The sequence below is a fragment of the Mastomys coucha genome, unplaced genomic scaffold, assembly GCF_008632895.1.
Source record: "Mastomys coucha isolate ucsf_1 unplaced genomic scaffold, UCSF_Mcou_1 pScaffold12, whole genome shotgun sequence".
Taxonomy (NCBI): Eukaryota; Metazoa; Chordata; class Mammalia; order Rodentia; family Muridae; genus Mastomys; species Mastomys coucha.
The window spans coordinates 84,604,330-84,621,637 of NW_022196894.1; the positions used below are offsets into that span (position 1 = coordinate 84,604,330).

The window sequence follows — 17,308 nt, forward strand, 5'->3', positions numbered from 1 at the left end:
AAAAAAAAAAAAAAAAGAAGGAACAAAGTATCCAGACTTTGGTCTTCCTTCTTCTTGAGTTTCTTATGGTTTGTGGGTTATACTTTGTGTATTCTTATCATCTGGACTAATATCCACTTATCAGAGAGTGCATACCATGTGTGTTCTTTTGTGACTAGGTTACCTCACTCAGAATGATATTTTCCAGGTCCATCCATTTTTCCAAGAATTTCATAAATTCATTGTTTCTAATAGCTGAGTAGTAGTCCATTGTGTAGATGTACCACATTTTCTGTATCCATTCCTCTGTTGAGGGACATCTGGGTTGTTTCTAGTTTCTGGCTATTTATAAATAAGGCTGCTATGAGCATGGTGGAACATGTGTCTTTATTACATGTTGGAGCATATTCTGGGTATATGCTCAGGAGTGGTATAGCTGAGTCCTCTGGTAGTACTATGTCCAATTTCCAGAGGAATCACCAAACTGGTTTCCAGAGTGCTTGTAACAGCTTGCAGTCCCACCAGCAATAAAGGAGTGTTCCTCTTTCTCCACAACCTCTCTAGCATCTGCTGTCATCTGAGTTTTTAATCCTAGCCAATCTGACTGGTCTGAGGTGGAATCTCAGGGTTGTTTTGATTTGCATTTCCCTGATGACTAAGGATGCTGAACATTTCTTTAGGTGCTGTACTGGCTAGTTTTGTGTGTCAACTTGACACAGGCTGGAGTTATCACAGAAGGGAGCTTCAGTTGTGGAAGTGCCTTCATGAGGTCCCATTGTGGGGCATTTTCTCAATTAGTGATCAAGGGGCTAGAACCCCTTGTGGGTGGTGCCATCTCTGGGCTGGAAGTCTTGGGTTCTATAAGAGAGCAGGATGCGCAAGCCAGGAGAAGCAAGCCAGTAAGGAACATCCCTCAATGGCCTCTGCATCAGCTCCTGCTTCCTGACCTGCTTGAGTTCCAGTTCTGACTTCCTTTGGTGATAAACAGCAATGTGAAAGTAAGCCAAATAAACCCTTTCCTCCCCAACTTGCTTCTTGGTCATGACATTGTGCAGGAATGGAAATCCTGACTAATACAGGTGCTTCTCAGCCATTCAGTGTTCCTCAGTTGAGAATTCTTTGTTTAGCTCTGTACCCCATTTTTAATAGGGTTATTTGTTTCTCTGGAGTCTAACTTCTTGAGTTCTTTGTATATATTGGATATTAGCCCTCTATCAGATATAGGATTGGTAAAGATCTTTTCCCAATTTGTTGGTTGCCATTTTGTCCTATTAACAGTGTCTTTTGCCTTACAGAAGCTTTGCAATTTTATGAGGTCCCATTTGTCAACTCTTGATCTTAGACCATAAGCTATTGGTGTTCTGTTCAGGAAATTTTCCCCTGTGCCTATGTGCCCAAGGCTCTTTCCCACTTTCTTTTCTGTTAGTTTCAGTGTATCTGGTTTTATGTGGAGGTCCCTGATCCACTTGAACTTGAGCTTTGTACAAGGAATGGATCAATTTGCATTCTTCTATATGCTAACCTCCAGTTGAGCTAGCACCATCTGTTGAAAATGCTGTCTTTTTTCCAATGGATGGTTTTAGCTCCTTTGTCAAAGATCAAGTGGCCATAGCTTTGTGGGTTCATTTCTGGGTCTTCAACTCTATTCCATTGATCCACCTGCCTGTCACTGTACCAATACCATGCAGTTTTTATCACAGTTGCTTTGTAATACCTGAAAGCGGCCTTTTAAGATGAATTTCCATTCATTTTATAACTGTAAATGCCAAAAGCTCCATTGAGATATTGCTTGACTGGGTTTGTTTCCTTACTATCTGCATCAGTTGAGGTCAGTTGGAGTTACTAAGTGAATCCCTTGTAAAATTCTATTAGGAATTGGTATAAAGTATCCTTTGTTTCTTCCTCATGGGATGCTGTTGAATAAATACAGGGCAGAAGCCCTTTGCTAGGAACAATGCAAAAAGCACAGAGAGCAAAGTAAAAGATTCAGATCTGGCCTTGCTGTCAGTTAAAAGACACCAAGAGAAAGTGCTTTCATTTCTTTCCTTAATACAACACTGATGTACTATTTTGGTAACTTTGAGTTTATTATTAATTATTATTATGAATACATTCAAGCTACAAACACCCACATAACATATATACAAAAAATAAATAAAACAAATGACTCATCAAATGCCAAGTAAAGTGAATAAAATTACAGCAAAATATGTCCCCATTAAGCTGTCCAATAAAAAAAGAAAACACCTCCATAGGAGGAACAACAATATGAACTAACTAGTACCCTCAGGGACTCAACCATCAACCAAAGAATACACATGGTGGGACTCATGGCTCCAGCTGCATATGTAGCAGAGGATGGCCTAGTCTGTCATCAATGGGAGGAGAGGCCCTTGGTCCTGTGAAGGCCCCAGTGTAGGGGAATGCCAGAGCCAGGAAGCAGGAGAGGGTGGGTTGGTGAGCAGGGTGAGGGGAGAGGGAGTAGAGGTTTTTTTTTTTTCAGAGTGGAAACCAAGAAAGGGGATAACATTTGAAATGTAAATAAAGAAAATGTGTAGTAAAAGAAAAAGAAAAGAAAATCCCACAGAATTACAGAGTAAGAGGGTATATACTAATACTGGGAATTTAATCAATATATATAATCTTGACAACAGCTTTGGGTGATAGAAGATGTTAGAATGTCATAATTAAAATCCTAAAGAAAAACTAGCATTGAACCAAAAACCTCTCTCTCTGTTCTCTGCAAATACCCTCTCTCTCCCTCTCTACCCTCATGGTCCTATCGCAGTTACCCATCCATCTGCCTGACTATGTGTCCACTTCTCTGCCTCTATCCCTTCCCCAGGTCATCACTACCTCTACCCTCTTCTTCACAAGATCTATTGCATGGCATAATTTCTCTGGGGGACACCTTGGATTGGACCCACCAAAGATACCCCTCACAACATATTTCATAATGTGTATACCTTGCAGGAGTCATTACAGAAGGGAAATAAGGGACTTTATTAAGATTAGTAATTGTACCAAGTGGCTGCTAGTAAGTGTATGACAGAGTGAGGAAATGAATTGCTGAAAGCACAAGGGAGCACTGATCTTTCTCAACTTTCCATTTTGTCCCTTGGACTTCTGTGTTCAGAGACCCTCAGGACAGTGATTAAACACATAGGTGGGGTTCAAATCCCAGATCCTATTGCTTAGATGTATGACCTTAGCCATGGTTCTTACATGCTTGGAGCAATCATTTGTCTACTGTTAGAATATAAAGTCTCCTGGAAAAATCACTGTCAAGATAAATAATTAATATGGTAAGTCTCTCTTGGCAACTATCCATCTGTGGTTATGGACAGAAATAGAATCAAAGCAAGAAGTGCCTTCCATGCCCAAACCCCTTCTGCTTTGTTACTGTTGATGTTTTGGTCTTCTCTCATTTTCTTCACTTGCTCCTTAAGAATTCTTAGCCAATCCAAAACCTGTGAGAGTTGTAGGGAGCTGTTAGAATGATGAGCTTGCTGCTGTTGGGTATCTTCCTCCTGGAAATACAGAGACCCTTCATCACAGTCCACAGAGCTCCATGTGTAACTCCATCAGCATCAATGATCATCAGCATGCTGAGGGAAAGAGAGGATCTCTTTTTTTTTTAAAGATTTATTTATTATTATATCTAAGTACACTGTAGCTGTCTTTAGACACACCAGAAGAGGTCATCAGATCTCATTATGGATGATTGTGAGCCACCATGTGGTTGCTGAGAATTGAACTCAGGATCTTCGGAAGAGCAGTCAGTGCTCTTACCCACTGAGCCATCTCACCAGCCCAAGAGATGATCTCTTAATCTTCAATCTATATGTTGGATCACTTTCTATGGCTATGACCCATAGAAAAAGACTTTAAGGCTCATGTCTCAGTGTCAAAATGAATGAAATTATAGAGAAATGCTCTTGGCTAACTTAAAAGTTGGCTTTTGATATGTTGACCTATCATCCATATTTGTCATTTTTGTTTTAAATTTCCCTTCTTCATGTCTCTTTACAGTTTCCTAAGCCTAAAAACTGCAGATTCTCTAGATAATCGATCATTAATGTTTTAGTTACCCTCAGTAAGTGAATACTTGAAGAAACTCTCTTGAGAACTCTCAAAGCTCTGGTAGTCACTCAAGAAAAAGCCAGTAAATAATAGGATATAGAAAAGCCTCAAGTAAAACTAGATGAGTATTGTTGGGTACCCATGACGTAAGGATATACAAAGTCTTTTGTGTTGCAAAGTCAAAATGTCATTTAAACTAAATAGCAACTATCAACCTTTTAGCTAAGAGGAGGGGGAGGGGGAAGGCAGCTCTAGTCATTTAGACCTATTCCATTTCATGTGCTCAAAGTATTTTATATGCCTTGTATATGAAGAATTTTAAATTGTTTAAATTTAAGTACAGTAAAAGTCACATAACCAAATATAATTCAAACATGAGAATTTTTGTTCACTCATTTTTCTTACAGAACTCCCTTTTAGGTAGTGGGGCATGAAAAGAACCAAGTAGGTGGTGTTGTTGTTGCCTCCAAGTCTCCAATAATCTTTTTCTCCCTTGTTCCAGCAGGAATACAATCCAGGACCTCACAGTTGCTAGGCAAGTGGTTCTTCCACTGGGCTAAATCTCAAACCCACCAATAGGTCATTTAGAAAGCAGGTCCCTTGGTGTCTTGGGTACTTTGATATTGCTGGGGTAGCACACCATTTCCAAGGCAACTTAAGGAGGAGTTTACCCAGGCTTTTTGTTCCAGTGGTCTAAAGTCCATTATAATGTAACAAAAGCAAACAGCAGGCAGAGCTGCTGAAGCAGGAAGGTGAGGGAGGGCTCACATCTTGAACTACAAGCACAAAGATGAGGATGACCTCTGAATGGTACACGGCTTTGTAATCTCAGAACCCAATCCCCGGTTCCTCCAGCAAGGTCGCACTTCCTAAACCTACGCAACTATGCCAACTGGGAAACAAGCGTGTGAGCCTATGGGAGACATTCTCATTCGAACTATCACACGGACTTAACCAAACTGATTCTAGGTTCTATTCTGGTAGCCATCCTGTGTTGAAAGACAAGGATGAAGAATAATTGAATATGATTGATGTATTCAAGTTTAACTCTAAGAAGGGTTTTTTACAGATTGCCAAGTTTTTAAGGTCCTATAGATCTCCATTTGATATTTGGAACACTGATTAGTATTTTGGTTACTTTTCTATGTCTTCGGAACTGGGTATTAGTTTTACTAAAATTCTTCCTGGGGAGGGTCAAAAAGAACTGAGATAAACACAAACATTAGAATAGCTGAAGTGGGGGGGGGGAGGACATGGAAAAGTAACTGTACCAATAGAGTTCTTTTTATCCAATTATCTGTTCCTCTTCATGGATCTTTCTTCTACTGCAGCATTCCAGTCTTTAGATTGGCCACGCTTTGAAAAGTTATTTTTCTGCTTGATCCTAGCGTAACCAGTGGGTTTAGAAGCATAGGGGAAGTATCACACGCCTCATGTGGGAGAAAGGTTTTTTTTTTCCTTTTCATTTCCTTGGTCCTTACAAATTTACCTAATGGCATCAGCCCAAATTAAGCAGAAAATGAGGTAATATTATTTTAATTATTTGGCAATTGTATTTTGAGGTTTATATTAAAAGAAGTACAATTTAAATTACAAACCACATGAAGTAGTAATTTGTTTTAAAATGCCGGATTTCTTGGCTCACACTATAAAAAAGATATTATAAGAGACCAAGTGCAGCAGGAACTTTATAGGTTTGCGGAATCAAGTATGTGAAGAATTTCTCTAGTTTATTTCCCTAAAATGAACCACACCATAAAAGTGGTTCCAGCACATTTCATATACATACGAATGTCCCTGAGCCCTCATAATTGCTGGGTTGTTAGACTGGCTTTCCTGTGAAAGAGCCCAGAAATTCCAGCTGGAGCCTTTCCTGTCCCCAGTTGTTCCTGAAGGTTTGACTTAATTATCTAGCCGAGCTGCTGTAATTTGCATCCACAAAACTTGGTCCCTGTTGGGATTCAGCATAGTTGACTTTGGGGAAGCGGATTACAGTTTGGGCAAATTTTCTCAACTCTGCCATTACACCTGGCAGCCAACCCCAGGAAACAACATCTGCTCAGTTTCCATCGCCCCCACCCCCTAATGTGTTTGTGTACTGCTGGCTGACAACTGTTACATGTTTGCAGTACAGATAGTACTCTGAATTAGGGTTTACGCCGGTTCAGGCTCTCTCATGTGGCTGGAATGTTGGCATGGCCTAGGAAACAAAAGTCAACTTAACAACAAAAAAGTTAATCCTCCAGGAAAGATGGCTATGGGGACACACACACACACACACACACACACACACACACACACACACACGAGGATTGATGGGGTTGATTGCACTAAGTGACTGCTAAAGGCTCTGGTGTGTCTTGGACTTTCAGACTTTGTCTGCAAACAGGGTGGGCCTTGTTAAAATGCCAACAGGACTTTTTCAGCAGGGAAGCTCAGCAATGCTCCTGAGCTCCTCTTTCTGAGGCCAAGATAACACTTAGCAAACTCAATGGATCATTGTCTGAAGACCTGAAATGTAGAAATTAGGCCCTAGAAGAAAAAAAGAAAGTTAAGTAAGGTCATTATCTGGATATCTCAGTAACTCTTTTAACTACTTCCGACTGGCTCCTTTCAAGTTTGCATTAGATCTGTCTCCACTGAACCATTGTAGAAACTGAAACCTGAACACCACATTACAAGTCAGCTAGAAACGTGGCATCATCTACTTACTGTTGGGACATTCCCCAAGAGAGTAAGATATGGCTCTGTAGAGAGGTACTGAGGGATCTTCTATTACCTCATCTAAGTCAGGCTTAGCTGGGGCACATATCAACTTAAAACATGACCCCCCCCCCAAATTCAGGAGCTTAGTGCCCTGCAATCTAAGTGCTAAAGCCACTTTACATTGGTAGAAGATAATAAGCTCTGTCCACATGCATCTACTTAGTATCTCTCTTATGCCATGCTCCCTACTAACCTAAACTATGTGTCATAGGTAGTCTTGTCAAGGTTAGAGGATTTAGAGTCATGGAGGAAGAACACCCTTGGTGAGTCCATGAGAAGACGTACCATAACTGTGGGTAGAGCCATTCCACAGGTTGGGGTTCTGAGCTGAATGAGAGGAAGAATGTGAGGGGAGCAGCAGTGTTCAGTCCTCTCTGCTCTCTGACTGTGCGTGCAGTGGAAACCATCTGCTTCACTCTCCTGCTGCCAGGCCTTCCCTACCTCGCCATAACTAACTGTCCCCTCACATTGGGAACCAAAATAATCCTGTCCTTCCTTAAGATACTTTTGTCAGGTGTTCTGTCACAGCAACAAGAAACAACTGGGCTGGAGAGATGGCTCAGTGGCTAAGAGCACTGGTTGCTCTTGCAGAGAACCTAAGTTTGGTTGCCAGTACCAACATGGTGACTCATAATTCTCTCTAATGATGATTCAGTCATCGGGAATCCAATGCCCCCTTCTGACCTTCACAGGCACCAGACATGAATGCAGTACACAGGCATACATATGGGCAAAACACTCATACACATAAAATCATAAAAATAAATCAATCTAAAAAGTATTAAAATAACTAATATACTAACCTTAGGCAAATTAAATAAATAACAGAGTTCAAGGTTTCTAAAAGTGGTTGGATCTGCCAAATACCTCCCCATCAGAGCCCTTTAGTGAGCTTGTGTATTGAGTAGAGTCTTGAATCCTACCCCAGATTGAGCAGATGGAAGGGCAGCAGTTAGCTGGATTTCTTACAGTTCCATGCAGCTAGTCTTTTTGCTCTGCGAAGTACCTGGAAGTAACAGTTTCAACTACTCTTAGGCCAGGCTATGGTGGCACATGCCTTTAATCCCAGCACTTGGGAGGCAGAGGCAGGCAGATTTCTGAGTTCGAGGCCAGCCTGGTCTACAGAGTGAGTTCCAGCACAGCCAGGGCTACACAAAAAAAAAACCCTGTCTCGAAACATCCCCCACAGAAAGAAAGAAAGAAAGAAAGAAAGAAAGAAAGAAAGAAAGAAAGAAAGAAAGAAAGAAAGAAAGAAGGGAAGGAGGGAAGGAGGGAGGGAGGGAGGGAGGGATGGGAGAGAGGGAGGGATGGGAGGGAGGGAGGGAAGAAGGAAGGAAGGAAAGAAAGAAAGAAAGAAAGAAAGAAAGAAAGAAAGAAAGAAAGAAAGAAAGAGAAAGAAAGAAAATCAACTATTCTTAGGCTCGAACCTGGCTTTATATTTGAATCATCCAGTAAATTGAAAACCTCAAGTGACCTGGTACCAGAGTAGACCCTCAAGAAGAAGAGAAGGCCTGGTGAGCTTTATTGGTTTTGTTAGTTGGTTGATTTTTGTTTTAAGAACTGCAAGAAATCCTAAGACACATCCAGAACTGAGAACAACAGTCATAAGCTATAAATATTCAGGAAAGGGAGTTATCTGCAGTGGTCAGAGCCTATATTTGCTGCCTTCTTCTACCTTGAAGAAGACATTATGTGCTTTTTGGAGAATGCCTGAGCATGTTGGTGTTATTACTAATAAAATCACATATTTATATAGTACTCATCCAAGCTGTAGCCTATTTTATGGATATCTCTTAATCTCATTTATCATCAATTTATCCCCTGAAATGCAACTAAAAAAATTTTATTACTACCCAAATTGTAGAACAAACAAATGGCATTTTTTTCTAACTCCACATGGGAAGTTCATTCTAAGAATCAAACTCTACTGAGTTTATTCCCAGAGCACGAAAAGAATATTTAGACAGTCTTGGTTGAAATGCACACTCCTTGATGTCAAAAATGATTCAGTTTACCATTGACGCCACTATAGCTCATAACTATAGTATCCTTTGGGGGTCTTTTTCTTTGGTAGCAAAGGAGAGATATGAAGGGCCAGCAATCCTACTTCCCCACATCTCTAAAAGGTAGCAATGCTGAGCACATTAATGGGCATGCCCAACTAGGATTTTCATCCACACATTTGCTGGGATTTAAGACCAATGCCTAATAAACTCCTTTGTTCTGTGCCATGCTAAAATGTCCTTATTAGAAATAGAAGCAAAACTGTATTATGAAGAACTATATGGAGGAGCTCAGGGCTGATGAGTGAACTAGCAAAATGAACAGGAAGCAAGACCACCACCATCAAAATCAGTAGACCAGGCTTTAGGCTTCAGGGGGAGACTGGGAAGGTACAACGCAGGGTCTAGGTTCATGGTTCTCTTAACTGTGTGGGCATAAGAACCACCTAGAATACATATTAAACCACAGATCACTGCCCCTACCAACAGAGTCTGATTAGCAAGCCCCTCTAGAGAGGGGCTTGCAACTTTTTATTTCTAGCATAATCTCATCTACTGATGCTGTTGACCTCAGGATCAAACTTAGATCCTGGGCCAGGTATTAAGCAGACTTGCATTTGAGCACAGGAAGCAACTGGCAGGTATTTTCTGCATCGAAGAGTTAGAAGCAGGCTATTAAATGAAGATGCACGATGGGATCCAAATCCAGAACTCAAGATCCACAGTATATCTGAGCAAATAGAGAACCCCACCTAGGAATAGCTGGACTATGATGGAGAGAAGTAGTAAGAACTTTGAACAATTCATGGCTAAGGCCTTTCTATTAAATGTAGGTGAGAGGTAAGTCTTCATCTTAAAAACAAAGTAAAGTTCTATATCTGAATAACCACCTAAGGTGGAGAGCTCCTGATTCTTCAAGATTCCCAGGCAAGGTGGGGTGGTGAGCAGGGGGAGGAGGGAGGGAGCAGAAGTTTGCTTTTGGTTTTGTGTTTGTTTTTTATTCTTTGTATTTTTTTTCTTTTTTTTTTGGAGGAGAAACTTGGAAAGGAGATATCGTATATGTAAATAAAGACATGTAAATAAAGAAAATATCTATTAAAAAAAAAAAGAGTAAAAGTACTGTGACCAATCCTACTGATTTTCCCAAGACTTTCTTAGTGGCATAGCAGCAGCACTGAAAGTCAAAAGCCTGGCAAATTCAGTTCTAGGCCAACTAATCACCCCAAACATGGTCTCAGGAGACTGGAACCTGGCCCTTTGGCTCCACCATAAGAGGGGGACAGCCTGAGTAGGAAGATGATCCAGTTAGAGAGGGAAGAGCCAGGACACTCATTGTATGGCCTCTGAGAAAAAGGAAAGGGGTGCCCAGAAATATGGTCTGTGATGCTGAAGTGCACTTGCTTTAAATGGGCAAAACATGTTAAACAACTCCCCAGGCTTACAGTTTTTCTAAACTCCCCAAAGTGGAAAAGTTCAGTACAAACAGAGCAAGCCAGACATTCCGTAGATGGAAGTCTCTCTCACTGCCTTTTGACAATCATCACACACACTTAAGATCTCATTAAGTGTAGCCTTAACAGGCCCTGTCACACACAGTCCAATCAGGAGGAAAATAACATTTGTAAATATTAGCAGAATGCCCTGTGGTCTTCTGGTGTCTCTGTAAAAAAATAATAATAAGCTATATAGAATGAACATACATTTCATAATGATTAAAACATTAAAGAGTGTTTAAATGTTCTTCTTTTGGAATTTGGATCCCCCTAATATGCTTGGTGCCATAAACATGCTGCATGCAAGAAGCATTTTAAAGTTTCTTCCCTAGACAAATATCAGTTATTGCCCACCAGAAAGGAGTGCGTACAGGTTATTATTGATAATGGCACACCCTACCAACTAAAGTAGCCATTCAAAGCATCCTTTTCTAAAGCTATAATATCCCATATAGTATACCAGTCTTATATTTTAGGACTCAGGCTTAAGTATCTATGCATTGGTGAGCACTGATATTTAGTAAATGGGTATATAATTCAATTTTGGGAGACAGGAAAGAATACAACATGATGTAATGACTACATAAACCACAGATCCTTGGAGATTAAAAGTTAGAAAACAGAACAGTGTCACCTTTCAAATGGTGGTTGGCCACTGATCTCTCCATGCCAAGAATGGTTAGACTCATATCCCACAGCTGCCTATATTCAATGTCACTTTCCCTATCTGGGAAGAAGACACACTGCTCAGTCCAGACTCTTTTGTTAGTGTAATGTGTATACTAAAGTCATTTACTCTTAGGACATCTTGTTTACAAGTAAGCAGACTTAATTTAGTAACGAACTGCTAAAGGGAACTTATTATGTTTTGTTTTGTTTTGTTTTGTTTTTTAAGGACTATATGTTTACACAGGACTCTTGCACTTTAAAACAACCATTCCTATGGGTAAGACTTTTGGGTTCCAGATTTTCAACATAAATCAGCATAGGGTGCAGACACTGGGCATGTTTCCCTGGAGTCATTGCCTTATTATCAGGGCTAGACTTCAGTATCCTTCCCTGGCAGAGACCCAAGGTCTCACATTGTACGACAAACACTCTGGAGTCTTACAAAGAAGCACAGTCTTGCTTCAGGATGTGGTGACCGTGATATGATCACAAGGCAGAACTGACAGAGGAAATGACAATCAGGATTTGTCTTGTGTGTGCCCCGTCACCCTGTCTTCTCTGTCCTGTCTCTGACTTGCTAAGTATATCAGTTACCACTGATGTAAATAATTCGTAATGAAAGGAAAATCATCGAAGTGCATTCTTGGACACAAATTTTATGACAGTAATAAAATAAGTGAATCACTGAAATGAGGACAGACTATTTCAAAGAATTTACATTGTGATATAAATGGGGGGGGAACTGTTCTGAAATTAATATATTGAAGGAATTAAACTCTCCTAAAACTTCATGTTCCCATAGAAACCATTAACTTACCTAGTCCCATGATATGCATGACAATACTAGTACTCTGACTTCTTAGCTTTTCTCACTTATCCGTCATTAGAAGATACAACACATAAGTGTTGAACTGCCTATAGGTGGATATACAAATAATAACTATGCATTTGTTGATCCACAGAATTAAGAAGTAGCTATGAGTTGAGAGGCTGATCTTAATGAATTCACATTGAGGCTCTGCTCCTATTTTCTGAGTGACAACCACATGTGAGATATTGAACTAAAAACACTTTTAACTCATTAAATAGTAGGTACTTTGATGTGTTTTTTCATCTGATCTTCATGACAACATCATCAGTATACATTTAGATTTGACGTACAGGAAATGGAGACTCAGAAAACTTAAGTAACTCATCCAAAGTTATAAAATCAACCATGCTTTAAAATTGCCATTTTTGCTGCAGTCCCCAGGCTATGTCTAATATGTGGCATATTCTGTCTTAAGTTCATGAGCTTAAATTACCCCATATTATACAACCATAAATCTACATCTTTTAAGACTAGGAGTACTGTGGCCAAAGGCAACCATTAATGACTTGATAACAGCAACCTGAAGAGACAGGTGTGATCTTTCCCAGCATATTTTCAATATATTAAAAAACAACTCTTAGAATATATCTAAGGCTGTTCTATTTACATTTCTGTTGCTATAATAAAAGTCTGTGATCAAACAACAACTTACAGAAGAAAGAGTTTGTTTGGCTTACATATTACATATTATATCATTTCAAGGACATCAAGGCAGGAATTCAAGCAGTTAGTCACACCAAATTCACAGTCAAGAGCAGAGAAAGCATAAATACATGGATGCTTGTACACTGCTATACAGTTTAAGGTCCAGCCTAGGGAAAGGTGCCACCATAGGCTGGGTCTTCCTATATTAATTAACCATCAAGACAATCCTGCACAGACATGCCCAGAGATCAACCTGATCTATATAATCCCTCAGTAAGACTCCTTCTAGGTGACTCCAGGTTGTATCCAGTTGATTGTTACAATTAGCCAGTAAAAAGACCATGAGTGATTTACCAAGTACATCCCAGAGCTTTAACTATAAAGGAAGTAGATGATTTCACAGATAAACAAGCATAAATCAAATTGCACCTTTCTTGGATCTGCCACTTTGAAAGATTTTACTTAATAAGTTGGGTTTTTTTTTTTTCTCTCTATTTAATGTGTGTGGGTATTTTGATCGCATGTATGGCTGTGCACCACATCCATGCCTGGTGCCAAGGATGCCCAGAAAGGGGCGGGTTTTAAGTCTCTGAAGACTGAAGTTACAGACAGTTGTGAGCTGTTATGTAGGTGTTGGGAAGGAACCCAGGTCTTCTAGAAGAACATCCAGTGCTATTAATCCAGGAGCCATCTTTTCAGCCAACTTGGTAAGGTTTTTAACTTCATCTTTAAATATACTTTATGGGAAGTTGTCACTACATACATGTCTAAGTAACAGCACATGTTCTGTAGTTCAGATATTAGCTCAACTGCTTCCAAAAACAGAAATGTAAGTATCTTATCCCACTATGTGTTCTAGCTTCATTTCTGTGGCTCTGAGAAAAAAAAAAAACTCTGACAAAAAGCACCTTAGAGGAGAAAATTTTTTTTTTAATTTTTATTTATTTTTTTTATTTTAGATATTTTCTTTATTTACATGTGAATTTCTCCATTCCCAGTTTCCCCTCCAAAAAACAAGAAAACAAACAAAAACAAACCCCTGTTGCCTCCCCCCTCCCCATGCCTGCCACCCCACCCTCTCCCACTTTCCCAGTGAAGGAATTAGAGAAAAGACCAATGGAGCTGAGGGGTTTGTAGCCCCTTAGGACGAACAACAACATGAACTAACTAGTACCCTCGGAGCTCCCAGGGTCTCAACCACCAACCAAGGACTGCACATAGAGGGGTCTGAGAGTTCAAGCAGCATGTGTATGGTAGAGGATTGCAAAATCGATCATCAATAGGAGGAGAGGACCTCGTCCCTGTGAAGGTTCTGTGCCCCAGTGTAGGGGAATGCGAGGAGAAAATTTTTATTCCACTCCATGGCTGTGGGGAAGTGAAAACAGAAACTTGAGACTGAAGTCCAGATCGCATTTACAGTCTAAGGCAGAGGGAAATGAATACATATTTGCTGATTTGATTGCTTGTGCTCAGCTTGGCTTCTTTATTCATGTAGTTCAGGAGGCCTTGCCTAGGGAATTGTGCCACTCATTGTGAGCTGGGTCTTCCCACATAAATTAACTTCATTAAGACAATTCCCTTCAGATGTACCCACACGCTCCCACACACATACTAAAACAATGTCTACCATCCCATTTTAAGACCCTCATCCCAGGTAGTTCTAGGTTGTGCAAAGCTGGCAATTAAAGCTGACTACCACAATGGCCTTCATTTTCTTCACCCATAACGTGGACAGAAAGTGCTTAAGGGGAAAAATCGTAACATTCTAAATGTCAAATAAATATTTTATTTTTCAAATATAGATCCAACTATATGAGTGAATATGAATTCATGTGTTTCTTCCAATTTCCTTGTTGTCCTCCTCAGGTATAGCCTTTAGCATCTATGTACTAGACATTCCATGTGTGCATAGATATGTACACACTTGTCACTTCATACACATATTGAACATGAATGAATGGTTCTCCTTCTACATACAAGCACCCTTCACAATGTTCCTATGTTTAAAATTTTTTAGACAGCACTATATTGACATGTATAGATTTGTCACAGTTCTCTATAAAAAATACATACTATTCCATTCCATAGATACACCATGAATTATTTAACTACCACACAAAAGAGCTATGTTTGTCCCAGAGACAGACATGGAAGGTTGGAGCTGGCTTCTTTGTTGTTTGCTTGACTACTCCATTCCCTTCTATCTAAAATATAAGACACTGGTGGTAGTTACATGGATTCCAAATAATTCCCTTGGATAACTTTTTTTGGACCATCATAAATTAGGAGTATGAGTCTCCTCTTATTGATTATCTTCATGCAAAACACAGAACAATTCAGATTAACTCCTGCTATTGAGAAGTGGCTCACATATGAAGCTATCTTTGTAAATGGCACAGTTTCATCACAGTTGCTAGCTCGTGCTTTGACACACAGACATAAGGTTAGAGCTATGCCATTTTTTTCATTATATTTGAAGATCACTGTGATTGCTAATCTCAATTGTACTACCATGATAGGCTCTTTGCATATTACAGAACAAATAGAACTGCTAAAAGCTACTCTGCCTAAATCTAAAGTCTAAGAAACAAAGAAACCAATAATATCACTCTGTCAAGCCTGTGATAAATAGAGAGAAGTAGATGGACAGGGGTACTCTTGTGAAAAGTAAACAACTTGAAGAATTTAGACTTTAGGTGACCAAGAGCAGAAAGAGTCTGACCCAGCCTAAAAAGAGAGTGAGAATGTAAGAAAATTTTTCTTTCCTCTGCCTCTGTGTTCTGCCTGGCTCCAGAATCAACTACATGTTGCCTACATATGGTAGAAATGGATTTATTTATTTATTATTAATCATTAATTATTAATATAATATAATTTATTATTGATTATTACTAATTATCAATATAATATAATTAATTGTTAATTATTAATTGATTTATTATTATTTAATTCATGTTGCCTACATATAGTAGAAATGGATTGATTTGTTTGTTATTAATTATTATTTTTAGATATTTTCTTTATTTACATGTAAATTTGTCCTTTCCCAGTTTCCCCTCCAAAAAACAAAGAAACAAACAAAAACAGCAAAAACAAACCCCTGTTGCCTCCCCCTTCCCCATGCCTGCCACCCCACCCTCTCTCACTTATTGGCCCTGGCATTCCCCTACACTGGGGCACAGAACCTTCACAGGGCCGAGGTCCTCTCCTCCTATTGATGATCGAATTTGCAATCCTCCACTATACACACACTGCCAGAGCAATCAGTCCCACTGTGTGCAGTCCTTGGTTGGTGGTTGAGTCCCTGGGAGCTCTGAGGGTACTAGTTAGTTCATATTGTTGTTCGTCCTAAGGGGCTGCAAACCCCTCAGCTCCATTGGTCCTTTCTCTCACTCCTTCACTGGGGACCCTGTACTCAGTTCAATGGATGGCTGTGAGCCTCTACATCTCTATTAGTCAGGTACTGTCAGAGCCTCTCAGGAGATAGCTATATTTAGGCTGGCTTGCCCTTCCTTCAGCCTCTGTTCTATAGTTAATCTCTGCAACTCCTTCCATGGGTATTTGGTTCCCCCTTTTAAGAAGGAATGAGGCGCTCCGCCTTGCAGCTAGTCTGCTTGCGTGAGTGGGAGGCGGGCCTGCGATTCTGGCCTTCTTGGCTGACTGCTCCAATGCCTCAACCCCAGTCATGAACCGGTTTGGCACCTGGTTGGTGGGAGCCACGGCGACCCTGTCGCCGCTGCCGCCGCCGCCGAAAGCACGAAGCAATGAGAACCTCGACAAAATCGATATGTCCCTGGATGATATCATCAAACTGAATAGAAAGGAAGGAAAGAAGCAAAATTTTCCAAGACTAAATAGGAGGCTCCAGCAATTCGGGATGAGAGTACGGTGGGGAATCCAGCAGAATTCTGGTTTTGGTAAAACTAGTGTGAGCCGTAGAGGAAGAGTTATGCCTGGAAAAAGACGTCCTTATGGAGTTATCACTGGCCTCGCAGCCCTGAAAGCAACTGGTATTCGGAAAGGAATAAGTCCTATGAATCGCCCACCTCTAAGTGACAAGAATATAGAACGATATTTTCCAGCATTAAAAAGGAAGACAAGCCTTCTGAGACAAAATGAAGTGCAAAGGAAACAAGTTGCTGTTCTCAAGAGACCTAATCAGTTAAACAGAAAAAAATAACATTCCAGCTAATTTTACCAGGAGTGGAAATAAACTAAGTCATCAGGAAGACACTCGTCAGGCAACCTTTCTTTTCCGAAGAGGCCTGAAGGTTCAAACCCAGTTGAACACAGAACAGTTGCTAGATGATGTGGTAGCAAAGAGAACGCGTCAATGGCGTACTTCCACCACAAATGGAGGAAATTTGACTGCGTCCATTGACAATCCTGGAGCTGTACAGTGTCCGGTAACTCAGAAACCACGATTAACTCGTACTGCTGTGCCCTCATTCTTGACAAAAAGAGAACAGTCTGATGTTAAGAAAGTTCCTAAAGGCGTCCCTCTACAGTTTAACATAAATAGTGTGGGAAAACAAACAGGGATGACTTTGAATGAGCGATTTGGGATACTGAAAGAGCAAAGAGCCAGCCTCACATTCAGCAAAGGAGGAAGCCGCTTTGTGACTGTGGGATAGATCCATGTCCAAGGAACTTTTAAGTGTTGACTGTTTGAAAAGTTAATTTGCTTGAAGAGTTCATTGGAGAAGTTTAAGAAACTTTACTTCAGAATACTCACAAGCCTAAATAACTTTATTTTTGAAGGTTGTTTTGTTTTGTTTTAATGTATAAATAGTGCCCTG

General features: G+C 40.1%; 1 long non-coding RNA gene and 1 pseudogene across 1 annotated transcript in view; one reads left to right on the forward strand and one right to left on the reverse strand.

Moving 5' to 3' along the window:
• LOC116086094 overlaps window positions 1-17,308 on the reverse strand; it is a 52,295-nt gene that overhangs the window by 794 nt on the left and 34,193 nt on the right. The window lies entirely within an intron of this gene.
• Window positions 16,195-17,269, forward strand: LOC116086092 (annotated as a pseudogene).